At 40.7% G+C, this 16,617-nt stretch overlaps 1 protein-coding gene across 20 annotated transcripts in view; it reads right to left on the reverse strand.

Annotated features, from left to right (window-relative positions):
* Window positions 1-16,617, reverse strand: part of LOC125462070 (heparan sulfate glucosamine 3-O-sulfotransferase 1-like) — a 123,952-nt gene that overhangs the window by 29,412 nt on the left and 77,923 nt on the right. For 14 of the 20 annotated variants that reach the window (XM_048551571.2, XM_048551563.2, XM_048551562.2 and 11 more), the window contains one exon: window positions 15,660-15,836. The exons of the other annotated variants lie outside the window; for them this stretch is intronic. The gene's annotated coding sequence lies outside the window, so the exon portion shown is untranslated. The remainder of the gene's footprint in view (window positions 1-15,659; window positions 15,837-16,617) is intronic. 20 annotated transcript variants of the gene reach the window in all.

Raw genomic sequence — 16,617 nt, forward strand, 5'->3', positions numbered from 1 at the left:
AAGAGCTTCTTTAAATATATATAAAGGTAGAAACAGGCCAAAATGAACATTGGCCCCTAAGAAAATGAATTTGGGGAGATAGTTATGGGGATCAAGGAAATGGTAGCGAAGTTAAACAGATACTTTGCATTAACCTTTACGGTGGAAAATCCTTTGAAAATCCCACTAAAGCGTATGGGTGAGGAATTAAGTACCATCACCATCACTTGAGAAATAGTATTAGAAAAATTAATGGGGCTAAGTGTGGCTAGGTCCCCTACCCCTGACAGCTTGCTTCCAGGAACTTAAAAGATGCAATTTTCTAAAAATCCTTGAATTATGAAGTAGTACTGGAGGATTGAAAATCTGCCAATGTGATAGCTCTATTCAAATAGGAGGGAGGCAAAAAGTAGGTAACTTTAGACTGACAAGCCTAACATCTGTTGTTGAACAAATGTTGAAAGAAATTATTAGGAAGTAATAGCACATTTGGAAAAAATATAATCTAATCAAGCAGAATCAGTATGGCTTTATGAAAGGGAAATCATACCTGACTAACTGAAGAGAATTTTTTGAGGAAGTCTCAACCAGTGTGATAGAGGGAAACCAGTTGATGTGTTGTATTTGGACTTCCAGAAAGTGCTCACCACAGTACCTCACAGAAGGTCAAGTTAGAGCCCATGATGTTGGACATGCTGTATTGACATGGATAGAGAATTGGTTAATGAGCAGGAAGCAGTGAATGGTGATAAGAGGCTCTTTTTCAAGTTGGCAACTTATAACCAGTAGGGTTCTATGGGGCTGAGTACTGGGACCTTTACTGTTTATAATATACATTAATGACATAGAGGATGAAAGCAAATGCACTGTGACTAAATTTGCAGACAGCACAAAAACAGGTAGGACGGCAAATTGCAAGAGGGATACTAAGGATTTACAGAGACATATTAATGGGTTAAGTAAGTGGACAAAAAGTTGACAATTGACTATAATGTGGGAAAATGTGGCCTTTCATTTTGGAAAGGAGAACAAAAGAACAGAGTATTATTTAAATAGAGAAAAACTGTAGAAAGCTGAAACATAAAAGGGATAACAAAGTGTGGATCTGGATGAACACAGCAGGCCAAGCAGCATCTCAGGACCACAAAAGCTGACGTTTCGGGCCTAGACCCTTCATCAGAGAGGGGGATGGCGACAGGGAACTGGAATAAATAGGGGGAGAGGGGGAGGCGGACCGAAGATGGAGAGAAAAGAAGACGGGTGGAGAGGACAGTACAGGTGGGGAGGTAGGGAGGGGCTAGGTCAGTCCAGGGAAGACGGACAGGTCAAGGAGGTGGGATGAGGTGGTAGGTAGGAAATGGAGGTGCGGCTTGGGGTGGGAGGAAGGGATGGGTGAGAGGAAGAACAGGTTAGGGAAGCAGAGATAGGCTGGGCTGGTTTTGGGATGCAGTGTGGGGAGGGGGCGAGCTGGGCTTGTTTTGTGATGCAGTGGGGGGAGGAGAAGAACTCGCCCTCACCCTCAACAACTTTTTTTTTGATTCCTCCCACTTCCTACAGACAAAGGGGGTGGCCATGGGTACCCGCATGGGCCCTAGCTATGCCTGCCTCTTTGTAGGTTACGTGGAACAGTCCTTCTTCCGCACCTACACAGGCCCCAAACCGCACCTCTTCCTCCGTTACATTGATGACTGTATCGGCGCCGCCTCTTGCTCCCCAGAGGAGCTCGAACAGTTCATCCACTTTACCAACACCTTCCACCCCAACCTCAAGATCACCTGGGCCATCTCCAGCACATCCCTCACCTTCCTGGACCTCTCAGTCTCCATCTCAGGTAACCAGCTAGAAACTGATGTCCATTTCAAGCCCACTGACTCCCACAGCTACCTAGAATACACCTCCTCCCACCCACCCTCCTGCAAAAATTCCATCCCCTATTCTCAATTCCTCCGCCTCCGCCGCATCTGCTCCCAGGATGAGGCATTTCACTCCCGCACATCCCAGATGTCCACATTCTTCAAGGATAGCAACTTTCCCCCTGCAGTGGTCGAGAACGCCCTTGACCGCGTCTCCAGCATTTCCCGCAACACATCCCTCACACCCCGCCCCTGCCACAACTGCCCCCAGAGGATCCCCCTCGTTCTTACATACTTTCCCACCAACCTCCGGATACAATGCATCATCCTCCGACACATCCACCATCTACAATCTGACCCCACCACCCAAGCTATTTTTCCATCCCCACCCTGGTCTGCCTTCTGGAGAGACCACTCTCTCCGCAACTCCCTTGTCCGCTCCACACTCCCCTCCAACCCCACCACACCCGGCACCTTCCCCTGCAACCGCAGGAAGTGCTACACTTGCCCCCACACCTCCTCCCTCACCCCTATCCCAGGCCCCAAGATGACCTTCCATATCAAGCAGATGTTCACCTGCACATCTGCCAATGTGGTATATTGTATCCATTGCACCAGAGTGTGGCTTCCTCTACATTGGGGAAACCAAGCGGAGGCTTGGGGACCGCTTTCCAGAACACCTACGCTCGGTTCGCAACAAACAACTGCACCTCCCAGTCGCGAAACATTTCAACTCCCCCTCCCATTCCTCAGACGACATGTCCATCATGGGCCTCCTGCAGTGCCACAATGATGCCACCCGAAGGTTGCAGGGACAGCAACTCATATTCCGCCTGGGAACCCTGCAGCCATATGGTATCAATGTGGACTTCAAAAGCTTCAAAATCTCCCCTTCCCCCACTGCATCACAAAACCAGCCCAGCTCACCCCCTCCCCACACTGCATCCCAAAACCAGCCCAGCCTGTCTCTGCCTCCCTAACCTGTTCTTCCTCTCACCCATCCCTTCCTGCTCAAGCCGCACCTCCATTTCCTACCTACCACCTTATCCTGCCTCCATGACCTGTCCGTCTTCCCTGGACTGACCTATCCCCTCCCTACCTCCTCACCTATACTCTCCTCTCTCCCTACCTTCTTTTCTCTCCATCTTCGGTCCGCCTCCCCCCTCTCCCTATTTATTCCAGTTCCCTCTCCCCATCCCCCTCTCTGATGAAGGGTCTAGGCCCGAAACGTCAGCTTTTGTGCTCCTGAGATGCTGCTTGGCCTGCTGTGTTCATCCAGTTCCACACTTTGTTATCTTGGATTCTCCAGCATCTGCAGTTCCCATTATCACATAAAAGGGATTTGGTTGATACTTGTACACGAAGCTTGCAGGTGAAGCAGGTTATCAGAAAAGTGAATAGCATGTTAACCTTTCATTCAAAAGGATTGGAGTACAAGAATAAAGAGGTATTCCTGTAAGTGTACAAGGTGCTGGTAAGACTATATCTAGAGCACTGTGAGCAGTTTAGTTCCTCTTAGTTAAGGAAAGATGTCATTTCATTGGAGACAGTTCAGAGAAGGTTCACTAGAATGATCCCTGGAATGGAGTGATTGGCTTATAAGTGAAGGCTAAAGAGGTTGAGACTCTACTCACTGGAGTTTAGAGGAATGAGAGGTGACCTCATTGAAACATATAAGATTCTTAATGGGCTTGACAGGGTAAATACTGAGAGGATGTTTTTCATCATGGGAACGTCTGGGACCAAAGTGCATAGTCTCAGAATAAAGGGTTATCAATTTAAGACTGAGATGAAGAGGTATTCTTCTCTCAGTGGGATTGTGTGTCTTTGGATCTCCTCACCACAGAGAACAATTGGCGGAGATTCCTCGTATATAATTAAGGCTGTGATAGATCAGTTCTTGATCAGCCATGAAATCAAGGGTTAGAGGAAAAGGCACAAGAGTGGATGTGAGGAATGTCAGACTAGCCACTGTCCTATTGAATGGTGGAACAGGCTTGAGGGGCCAAAAGTCTTACCCTTGTTCCTATTTCTTAACGTACGCTTGCATTGCACAGTCTGGAAGGGAAACTAAGTTCTTCTCTCACATAAGAGTTTCTGCAGTTCCTGTATCCCTTCATATTGTTACAGCTTGAGCGGCATTGATGGAAGAAAAAGGTGCTATCTTCCTTTTTGATAAAAACCGTTTACCTTTCTCATTTGCCCTACTCACCTCACTTGCAGTCGTAATAATTTTACCTCCGGTTTCTTGATTGGAGTTAAAGCTCCAATTTGATAAGCAGTATTTTCCTTACCAGTCCCATTTTCAGATTCACTCTAACAAATCTCAGTAAATCCCACGGGCTTCCATCGCAACTTCCAGCATTCCAGCACTATATTATCACAGAAACACTTAGGCCTTCAATTTTCGCCACCACCCTCAGCGCCTTCCCCGTGATCTGAGGAGGAGATGTTGGATATTTCAGCACTTTCATTACCCAGGCTCCTCACCTCTCTGTCACAGTCCTGGCCCTAGTTCAGCTAATGGAGTGATGAGTGAAAGATTTATTTTTCTGATTCATCGTCAGCTTATAATTGTCAGTCATTGCTGCTGTCTGTCTGGCAGTTGCAACCCTCATGTCTTCAACATGGGTGTTGATCAGAAGAGGTGGTAAATATTTGAATATTTCTAAGAGAATGATCTCTTGGAGAGCTTTATGCATGATTTCAAATCCTAATGCTTGTGTCCATTTGTCAAAATTACTTTGTTTATTTCTTTTCAAATTACTTTTTCAAATTCAATGTAGGTTTGTCTGGGCTAATTCTTTAAATTTCAAAACATCTGACTTAATGCTTCCAGAAATATAAGATCATTAGACATTGGAGTAGATGGAGGCCAGATCATTGGGACTGTTCTGCCATTCAATGGGATCATGGCTGATCTGTAACTCTCAAAATCCACTTTCCTGTCTTTTCCACATTGTCCTTGTTTCCTTTACAGATGAAAAATGTTATCCTAGCCATTAGTATACTGAATGGCCCTGTCTTCATAACACACTGCAATAAAGAATTCCATAGATTAGTTACCTTCTTGGAGAAGAAATTTGTCCTCATTTCTGTCTTACTTAGATGGCCATTCCCTCTACGATTATACCCTCTGGACCCAAGGTCTTCAATAAGGGAAACAACCTCTCAGCATCGACCATGCCAAAACCCCCAAAAGAATCTTATATTTTTCAACATGATTCCTTGGGTTTCTTTGAAACTCCATTGAGTACTGGGCAAACATACCTAACCTCTCCTCATAAGAAAATCTCTCTAAACACAGGATTAACCTAGTGAACCTTCTCTGGACTGCCTCTAGTGCTTGTGCATCCTTCCCTAGATAAGGAAGCCAAAACTGTTTACAATATCTTAAGTGTGGCTTAACTAATTGCTTGTGTAGTTTTAACAAACTTCCCTAATATTATAGTCCATTCCCTTTAAAATAAAGACTAGCATATCTTTTACCAACTACGACAGAGTCGTAGAGATGTGTCGCATGGAAACAGACCCTTCAGTCCAACTCATCCATGCTGATCAGATATCTTAAATTAATCTAGCCCCATTTGCCAGCATTTGGCCCATATCCCTTTAAACCCTTTCTATTCATATACCCACGAGATGTCATTTACAAGTTGTAATTGTACCAGCCTTCACCATTTCCTCTGGCAGCTCGTTCCATACATGCACCATCCTCTGTGTGAAAAAGTTGCCCCTTCGGTCCCATTTAAATCTTTCCCCTCACACCTGAAACATATGTCTTCTAGTTTTGCATGCTCCCACCCCAGGGAAATGACCCTATTTATTTACACTACCTAGGCCCCTCGATTTTATAAACTTCTATAAAGGTCACCTCTCAACCTCTGACACTGCAGGGAATATCACCCCAGCCTATTCATACTACCTGTAGCTCAAACCCTCTGACTTAGGTCTCTTTGTCCAGCAACACTCCCCAGGACCTTACCTTTAAGTACATAAATCCCGCTGAACTATATACAAACATTGCATGATTTATACATGAGCACTCTGAAATCCCTCTGATGTAGCTTTCTGCAGTCTTTCTCCATCAAAATAACATTCTTCTCCTCTATTCTTCCTGACAAAATGTATGCCTTTAATTTTTTCCACATTTATTTCATATGGCAAGCTTTTCCACACTCATTTAAAATATCTCTCCGCAGATACTTTGTGTCACCCTCACTGTTTGTCTTCCCATTGATCTTCGAGGATCATACAGTCACTTCCATCATTCAAGACATTTAAATTGTAAGTAATCCTGGCCAGAGCAGTGATCCCTCTGGCAGTTCACGAGCTATAGGTTGCCACCTTGAAAATGCCCCCCTTATCCCAGCTCTCTGTTTTCATCTATGTGAGTATATTAGCCCTAATACCAAGGGGCTGTTATGTTACTAAATCCCTTAAACAGGGTACCGTATCAAATGCTTTTTGGAAATCCAAAAATAATAAATCCATTGCTTCCCCTTTATCAATCAAACTCAGTACCTCTTTAAAATATTCCAATAAATTTGTCAACTATCATTTCCTCACACTGTTGTCTTCCACATCTGTGGTGCTCCCTTCAGCACATGAGCAGCAGCTCACTTCCCCTTCTCAAGGATAACCAAGGATTAGCAATGAATGCTGGCCTTGACAAAATACCCATATCCTGAGATTAAATAATTTAAAAAAAGCACAGCAGCAATTTATGCTGCTAAGTTAAATTTCCTTAATACTTTGCCAAGGTAGAAAAGATTACAGTTGTCACAGGCTTCAATCTGGAGGAAATATAGATCATTGCGTTGTCCCAGAATTTCAAAGCTTCATCCCCTTCCAATTTCAGAATGGTTAAATAACATTAAAATATATTGGCAACAGCAAATTGATCCTGGTTGACCAATTCCAGTAGCTAGGCTAGCTCTATCAGGAAATGACGGACTCCAGTATAAGAGAAAAACATGATGTGAAATTCCTTACAATTTGCCCCCTCTCTTTTTCTCATGTTCACAGCAAAATGAGCAATTCTTATGAAACAAAAGCTGTACATCTGTGTTTTTATCTGTCATGAACAGTTCAGTTTGGCCAGATTTAGTGATTAATCTCAGATTGTTTAACTGGGGAATACATAGGATGTGAATCACAATTTCCCATCAACTCAGAGAAGAAATATTAACTTGGCAGAATGAACACACATGATATTTAATGGTAAAATGCAGAACCTAAAAGATATTGGCCATCATTTTTAATTTGAAATCTAATTGAGAGGTTGCATTTTCAGTGGTTACCGACTCCCTGACACTATCACCAAAAAAGCTTGTTGAATCAAACTCCAATCATCTTATTAAGAACTGACTGGCAAACTTCTTCTTGGCCAATTGCAGGCCTTGACAACAGAGTCTTGCCAGAAAGTGCCATCAAATCAGATGTTAGCAGCTCATGGGTGCAAAGGACTATAAGATGAGATCTATTCATCAGGGGATCCAATGATAAGAAATTCAAGTCTTTTTCTTTCCCATTTTGCAGACTCAGTTTTGTGGAGGGAGAGGCGCTTGCGTGAGATATTGGGAGATGGGGTCATGGGCATGGGTGGCTTTCAGTGGCCACTCCCATGCCCTCCATCCATGCCCCTAGATTAATTGAGTCCCTCACAACCCAGTAGGCAAGCAAAATAATTGCACAGAGGCTAATATCCTGTCACCAAGTTGCCCTCTATTTACAAGTACAAAGTGCAAAGTGCATGAGGTCTGACGAGCCAGCTCAAATCCAGTCCCTTGACTGAGAAGACTTCTGAATGTTCTGTTATATCTGTCAGCCAAGGCTCCTTGATTGGCCCAGGATAATAAACCCAGTTAAGGATCGCATAGTCAGAGATCCATCTGACCCCAGTTCAAATAATCACGGCAGGTAACCGAACTAGCCAGGAAGGTAGGTAACCAGGCCACTGTTGAGGTGAGGTCCTTAAGAGGTCATTAAATGATGCTGTAATTGGTGAAGAGTCATGTGTCTGATGTCCAACAGTGCAGCTCGCCGCTTATTCCGAGAGATGTCATTCTCCAGGTCCCTGCTCTGACATCCATGTCCAGTTTTCTCAATTTCTATTTGTTCAATGTATTTGGTAAGTTAGAAAGTTGGATACTAATGAGATGAGCTGTAACCTTAATGAGACATTTAAGAAGCTCTAATCCCCATCTTTTGGCAACTCACCACTGGCTCGTGAGAACCTTACTTTATTGCTCAGCAAATGCAAAAGGGATGGCAATGAGATAGGCTTTGTCAGACCTCTCAGATGATTCTGTCACTAAACCCACCATAACCCACGTTGTTCATACTCTTCTGTGATTCTACCTTATATTTTAGTGCAAAGCTAGGTCTAAGATTACGGATGAGGGAAAAGGTTTTTATTTTAAATTAGTAGCCTCTGCATTTTAGTGTTTGAAGTCAACAAGGACTGAAATCTTACTGCGCATGCATACTACTGGAAGAAAACCCTTGGTTTTTAATTGAGTTTGGTGGTCATGCCCAAGAGCTACATATACTGGACATGCTGCCTCCCTTTCCTCTCAGGTGATCAACGACAAGTCAGTAAATCTGTGTCAGTAAATCTATCGAGCTTCTGTATTTTGAGACTGGTTCGACCAGAAAGGATAAATTTAATGTGAGCAGCTGTGGGTTAGCCTGAGCAACTTTTAAATAAACTTCCGGAAATTATATCCAATCTATTGTCACGACATGTGAGTAGCTGTCTGGATTCTTCCCTTAAGCAATGTGTAGAATATGTTTTATATTTCTTTTTTTAGAATCAAGCTCCCCATGGAACTGAATGATATTTATGACTATCTGCAAAAGACGGCCTCATCATCCAAATTAGAGTCTTCAGAGTTGACATTCTCATACAGCTCCTTACTGTTCCTGTAAATTAACTTGAATTACACAGAATGTGATGATCAAAAGAATTTGAGAAGTAAACTCCCTTCAATGTATGTTTCATTGAATGTTTAACATCAATCACAATATGTTCAGCAGGGATAAGTCACTAAATATTTGCCTTCAGCTTTTCTAGCATGAGTGAACATCGCATACAAAGCACATTTCAAATGAAGGAAAGAATTTTGCAGTCCCTCTGATGATTTCTGGAAGTTCCAAAACACTTGAAAGCCAATGAATTGTTGTGAATTAGAGAAATACTAGAAGGAATATCAGAGAAATTTGCAATCCCACAACAGGGGATGGAGAGGTCATGATTAAAATACTTTGCTGGACAGAAACGATGGACAAATGATGGATTGGCGATGGATATTTATAAAGGAAAACTGAAAAAAAAGCACCAAATATTGGAATTAGTTGATAAAGCTCAGAAGGTAGCTGGAATTAATTCCCTTGTGGATCAACTATAAACCACAAGTTCATGAGACAATTATTCCCATAGGTGGTGCCATGATAGGAAGGCACTCAACAATTGTAAAGTTGGTGGGTATAACGAAGAGGAGCTGGCAAAAACTGTGAGAATAACCAGTGCAGAATTGATTGACTGGACAAGACACAATAAACATCATCTAGAAAACGTCCAATTTTAACTCCTGGAATAGACAATAATTGAATAAATTGGATTTGAGTGCAAACTCCTCCATGTGTGAGAGTAGAGAGGCAAGCCTAATTAGTGCTCATAACAAACCAAGATGGGTAGTTGCGCTGCTTTTAACAGATGGGTAGTGAACATCAGCAAGACTTTTTTTTTGTCAGAAGCAGAAGTGCTTAAAAAATCCATACAGATAAAGTTTAAATGAAGAGTATTAGAATTAAAATGACTGGTGGCTGTATTATGGGGTGAAAGTGTAATGCATTCATTTGTCTACTGTTTATGCAGCAATGTTAAGACGAGTAGGTTTCGTTTGGAAGAATTGGGTTGACATCCGTGCTAGACTAAGAGACAGAGGAATATCATCCCAATGTGCGATACACTTGACTGTCAGCATTGTGAACAATAACTTTCAAGCTTCAGAACCGTGTATGCTGCTTCGTTTGATATCATGGCTGTTCGATTTTTCTCAAGGGCTGCATGCAGTCTTGTATCTTTAGTATGTGCACAGGCATCTGTAGGTGCAGGTTACAGTTTAACACTCCCCTGTAATGGCCGTCGCTATCACAGTAAAGACAGCAGTTAAATTCTTTGCAGAAGCTATCATTTAGAACTCTTGGCTTGTGATTTAATGACAGCATTTCATGAAAATTTGTCAAGACGAAATGCAGTAATTATCTCAACAATTTCTTTAATTATTCAATGAATTTCAATTGAGAATTCTTTGTAATATAAATAACTGTTAATGTTTAATGACTTAATTTCAGAAGAGTTTAACCATTTCAAGTTTGCGTACTTTAGATTTTTTTTTCCAAGTAGCTTTAGATACGTCAGTTTTTTTTATCTAGGGAAGAAGTATGATTTTTTTGGTAGGCTGTACAGAGAAAAAATATTTTATATTTGATATATGGCTGTATAACTTGACAGTTGATTACTCAAAGTGATACAATCAAATTAATTATAAATAACTGGCATCTCAGGATTACATTTTTGCTGTAACTGGGACTGAAAGGAAATTTGATTCCTTCTGCCCTATGGACAGTGGAGTTAACATGTCAGGGAATTTTGCATCACTATTCCTATTCCACTGCAATTTCCACCAAATTTTTAGCTAGGTTGTCCACATTCCTATCTGAATCAGTTTGGAATCTCATTAGCAACAATGACATTTTGGCAGATGCCTAATTTGTGAGCATCTTCAGCTGGCAGGAAAACATGGTGGGATAGCAGCGGAGACCCAGGAAGGTTAAATGCTAATATTTTTTGAGAGACAAGAAGAAACAAGAACAAATTGTGACGCCATTATCATTATACAAACCCCGATTATATATCATTCCTCAATATTCTGAGCTCATGGAAATCCAAACCACTTTGTCCTACCTTAACCCTTTGGGATTGTTGGTCCATCTATAATAATCCTTGAGAAAATGTTGGTAAGCTTCCTTCTTGAGCTGCTGGAACCCTTTGGCTATAGGTGAATCCATAGTGCTGTTAAGAAAGGAGTTTTTGGATTTTGACCCAGCAACAGAGAGAACTTGCAGATGGTGGCATTCCCAAGCATGTACTGCTCTTGTCCTGCTAGGTGGTAAAGATTGCAAATTTGTGAGAAGCTGGTGAAGGAGTCTGGTTGAGTTGATGCAGTGAATCTGAGAGATGGAACACATTACTGTCTCTGTCTCTGTGCATTGATGATGAAGTAAGTGACTATGAAAGTTGGTGAATGGGTGCCAATCAAATGGGCTGTTTTGCCTTGGATGATTTGAACATCTCTCATACAGTTGTAGGTTCAGTCATCCAGGCAAATGTCTAATGTCCAATCACACTCCTGACCCCTCATTAATGGTGGACAGGCATTTGGGAAACAGGAGGTGAGTAACTTACCACAGAATTCCTAGCCTGTGTCCTGCTGTTGTTGCCACAGTATTTATATCTCTGGTACCGTTCAGTTTCTGGAGAAACGTACCCTTCTGCAAGGGAGGTGCACAGAACTGAACTCAATACTCCAGATGGGATACAATCAAGAGAAATCCTCCACTTAATATTCAAGCCATTTCAAATAAAGGCCAACATTGCATTCGACTTTTTGATTAAATTTTATACTTGTGCACCCCATGTTAATGATCTGTGTTTTTGAATACTCAGATCCCTTTGTTCTTCTAACCTTGTACTATCTTACTATTAAGAAAATATTTTTCCTTTCTTTAAGTCTACAGAAAATTATCTCAAGTTTCATATTGAACTTCATATGTTGTAATTTTACCCACTCACTTGGTCTGTTGTGAATTTCTTACTTCCACCTACACAACACAGAGTTGCTGTTAAGACAAGTTCAGTCGCGATCTCTACTCATTCATCTAACTCAACCCACAAATGTTCAAATTAAACTAATGATTTTTGTTATTAACTTCACAGTTGGCTGAGTTTCTGTTTCAATTCTTAAACTACCCAAGGAAGAATGGAGAACAATATAATTTCCTTTGTGGTTATTTGATTAAAGCATTAAATTGCAATGATTTGAACAAAGAGACAGTGCACACAGCTTCACCTCGGCAATTTTACTGATTGTATGAGGGAAATATTTGTTCATTCAGTGGGAAAATAAATGCTACACAGCATAAATTCTTCAGTAGTCAGCTTCCTTAGTTAAACGTTATAATACTGTTATTTTGACCTTTATAACTAAAAGTAGCACATCATCAAATATGAAGAACGGGTAGCAATGTATTATGCTGTTTTAATGGGACTCTTCACTAAGATCTGAGGCACAGATCACAAAACAAATTTATTTCTATGTGGAATTCTGGTAATGCAGCATATCTTACTAATATGGCTCTAAGAGCAAGGTTCCCAGCTTTCCTCATTGTCATAGTGAAGAGGGCTGAGTAATTCCAGCATTTGTTTTTATTATAAAGTATTCCTTTTTGACCAAAAAAACCGATCTAGCCACAGGTCAATTGTTATAAATACACCATACAGTAATGCACAAATCAGGAGTGTGCTGGAATACTCCCTTTAGTCTGGATGAGTGCAGCTCCAACAACACTCAAGAAACTCAACGCCATCCAGGACAGAGTGGCCTGATTCATTAGCAGCACATCCTCAAATGTTTCACCCCATCACTTCCTCCACCACCAAAGTTCAGTAGCAGCAGTGTGTACCATCAATAAAATGCATGGCAGAAATTCACCATGGCTCCTTAGACAACACTTTTGACCACGTACATCTAGAAGGACAAGGCAGCAGATGCAGGAGAACACCACCACCTGCAAGTTCCCCTTCAAGCCATTCAACACCCTGACTTGGAAATATATCGCCATTCCTTCAGTGTCACTGGGTCTTTATCCTGGAACTCCCTCACTAATAGTATTGTGGGTCCAGCTACAACACATGGACAGCAATGATTCAAGTAGGCAGCTCATTACCACTTTCTCAAGGATATCTAGGGATGGGCAATAAACACTGGCCATCAGCAATGTTGGCATCTCATGAATGAATTAAAATACGTGTGGAATGCATAATAATGTAATGATATACAGTGGGTGTTTCACAATTATTTGTTGGTTTTTAAAGGGCCTGCAAATATCGTGCATCATTGTAATAATGTTATAGTTACTTCGTTGTAGTTACAATGTTAATTTACAGCTGAGAAATCATTTAAAAATGGGTAAATATAAGTGTGATATTCACCTCAACAAAATATGTTTAGATTAAATGTTTAAAAACTGTGAAGTTGGTGTGTAGTACTGAAAGATTTATCGCAGATTATAAAATCAAGCTCAAAGGTATTCTGAACTCCTTATTGATGTATCCATTATGTTTCCTGCATACTGAGAGTGGGTGTTATTTAGGTGGCAGTGAGAGTTATTTTGTAGTTATAGCAGTATTGTTCCTGAGCATCATGTTAATTTGCACAGAGCGGAATTTTACAAGCCCCTCAATAATTTATCCAAAGGTGGGAGGGCTCATAAAGCATAGTTAGTCAGTTCTGCTATGTCCATCATATTATATGGGACAAGAATGATATTTGGCATCACACTTATAGGTCTATTAAGGCAGTTAGAGAACCAGTTAACTATAATTAAAGCGTTTCAATTTTCCTTCATCACAGCTATTCAGTCTGTAGGGGGAAAGTGAACAGCCTGCAGCATTAACAACATAGGCAGGAAGTGGGTGGTACCTCATTTGTTTGTGGATAGGTCCTCCGTGCTCAGTGGGGCATGCCTTTTTCCCACAAAGTTGTACTTCTCTCTATAGCCCTTTGCTCCTCCAATACCACACCCTCCTCCAACCACCTCCTGCCCCTTGCTGGAATCTCCCACTTGGGTCCCTGGATTTACGTTAAGTCTGAGAGCAATCTATCCTTCTTCTTTAGCATTGATTTTAGCCCCAGCGGTGGGAATAGCCTCCTGCTTGTTCGGCTGAGATTACAAACCTGCCAGCTGTGGTATGAGGGTGTAAGGATTTGATTAGTTCATAACACTAGCCAATTAAATTGGGAAGGTTGTTGCACTGCCCCACCAAGATGTGGACAGAAGTCTGACTCTGACAAAATTCATGTTGTCCCAGCCAAATATCACAATGGGGCAACCATATTTCTTGTTGGCAAAGTGCTGAAACAAAGACATTTTGTCAAAGCTTTTCATCTTGTACTCGTCAAATCACTTCACAAGAATACCAACGTGAAGGAGAATACTTTTTAATACTACATAACAGGAAATTGCAGATTTTGTTGGCAAGTAGATTCTGGTTGGTTGAGGCATTGCTGTAGAGAATGCACCAGGTAGATGATGACTGATAGTAAACCACCAAGTTTTATTTAAAATTTAAACCAGGAGGGCTGACTCTGATAGGTCAAGGACTGCCCAGAGTATATCCCTAGTCTTAAAGGGCACAGCATAAGGGTAAGGTAGAAAGCCTTTCAAAGATCCAAGGAAATAAATGAAATGGAAATTTACAGAATATAAAGGATGCTATGCAGGATAGAAATGATATTTCTAGATAGTATTTAAAAACTTGTCCATTGTAAGGGTGGGAATTTTAGACTCCCCTCAATTTTGATGGAGCTGTCCAGCTGAATGGCTTTAAAAACTAATATAGTTCTTGACAGTTTAGAGCTGTCATGAAACATAGGAAACCCTAATGTGGAATCAGGAATCTTTTGACTGGTACACTCAAAAAAGTGCTGACACAATTATGTATCATAACGTAATGCTGTACCTAAGTGAATATGTTTTGAAAGCAGTTAGTGATGACAAGGGTTTGTTTTTAACAGGCAAGAGGCTTTTTAAGTGACCAGAATGTGAAAGTCCAAAAGATTTCAGATGCCTGAGTAACTTATGCAATGGATAAAGTGCTCTTCTTCAGTGAACAATATTAGTGTTAAAATCTGACTGAGCCAATTGCCCCTTTTGAGCTAATCTTTTCATTGATTGACAGCTCAGACATTTTTCCTTCTGTTTTAGAGCTTGATAAACCTCTTTCAATGACAAAGAATTTAAAGTATTCAGCTCTGGAGGATTTGTTTATACAGCTGTAAACTTGAACCTTATTCAGCCTACTCGGCTGAATTTCAAACCCACATGTGGATTCAGCAAAGCAGCAATTGCTTATAGTGAACTATGACCCTTGTGGGGAAACTGAAACCAGTATAATCACATTTATTTGAATAACCCATAAGGTAAGAAATTATCAACAAAATCCCACATTTTCTAGCTATCATATTAGCAGAACAAATACAAATTACATGAGTTAACAGGCAAATGGTACTTCAAATTAAAAGATAAATTTGACTTTAAACAGTAGAATCAATAAACAAGCATTCATGTGATTTCACGCAAATATGGCATTTGAAAGATATGCAGTTCTTTATTCATGTAGAATAGGTGAGGACATTGTCTCTTTTGTGTGTCATGAGAATAATCATAATCAGAAAGGCACATGTTTATGGGCACCCTCTCTTTATGTATCACAATACTCCTGATGGTATGGCTTTCCAGCATTCTGGTTTATCCAATCAAACAATAACACACAAGGTAACAGTTTGGTCAGCCCTGGAAAGCAGCCAGCTCTATAGTGTCACTGAGTTATTCACAAACATTCCCAGTTTTCAAATATTTTTAGCTAGGTCACACAGTCACAGCTACTTAACAGAAAAACTGACCACTTTGCTGCAGGTGATTTGCTTCTTCTCCTTTTAGAATTCTTAGTGTTTATCTTTGTCTCTTTATACTTACCTTTTCTGTCTGCATCTGATTGCCTTTATCCTTCTGTGCCTCTACATGCGTCTGTCATTTCTGTATGCACTCTTCTTTGTTTCCAAGCCACATGATATTTGGTCTTAACTTTCCTCCTATTGGGTACCGCTTCCAGGCTAAGCTTCACAATTCCAATGGACCAGTATTGTTTATTATCTAAGAAAATTACAGTTTGTCCTTTTAAAATCAATGCAATCATTTAAAAGACTTTTCCAAATATTTTGACAGAATAATTATAGATTCCACAGATCTTTTAGAAATTTTGAAAAAAAAATTCCCTTACTGTATTCTTTCTGGGCCAAATGTCATTCCAACCATTATTCAAAACAATTTCATTATGAATGCTTAGCTGAGTTTCAAATTCACAAAGTAATGAATTGCTCCAAGTGTTGGCATTAGAGTTGTTGAATGGAGTGACAGTTTATCATTTCAATCTTTTCTTGTCTTCCATAAAGTCCAAATATGTGCAGGTTAGGTGGATTGGCCATGCTAAATTTCCTACAGTGACCAGGGATGTGCAGGATAAGTAGATTAGTCATGGAACATGCAAGGTCACAGGGATAGGGTAGGGGGTAGATCTGGGTGGGATGCACTAGCGAGGGTCCATGTCGACTCATTGGGATGAAAGGCCTACTGCCTCACTGTGGATATTCTATGATTCTATGCTAAAACAAGTCGATGAATGCTTTACTGTGTAATTGCTGTCATGTAAATGTAAAATATGAGCAAATAGAATCAATCTGACAGCAATATTCAAATTTCTGCATAATTTTAAAAATAGAAAAACATTCAAGTCAATACTGGTGATGTAGTAAAATTGCTTTATCTACAAATAATTCTAGCTTTTTCTGATAATATGTGCATATTCTTATCTCAACTGGAATATCTGTAAATATGAGTAGCTGGTTAGAAAGTGAGACTTGTCTGCTTCTTAATT

The sequence above is a fragment of the Stegostoma tigrinum genome, chromosome 20 (genome assembly GCF_030684315.1).
Source record: "Stegostoma tigrinum isolate sSteTig4 chromosome 20, sSteTig4.hap1, whole genome shotgun sequence".
NCBI classification, from domain to species: domain Eukaryota; kingdom Metazoa; phylum Chordata; class Chondrichthyes; order Orectolobiformes; family Stegostomatidae; genus Stegostoma; species Stegostoma tigrinum.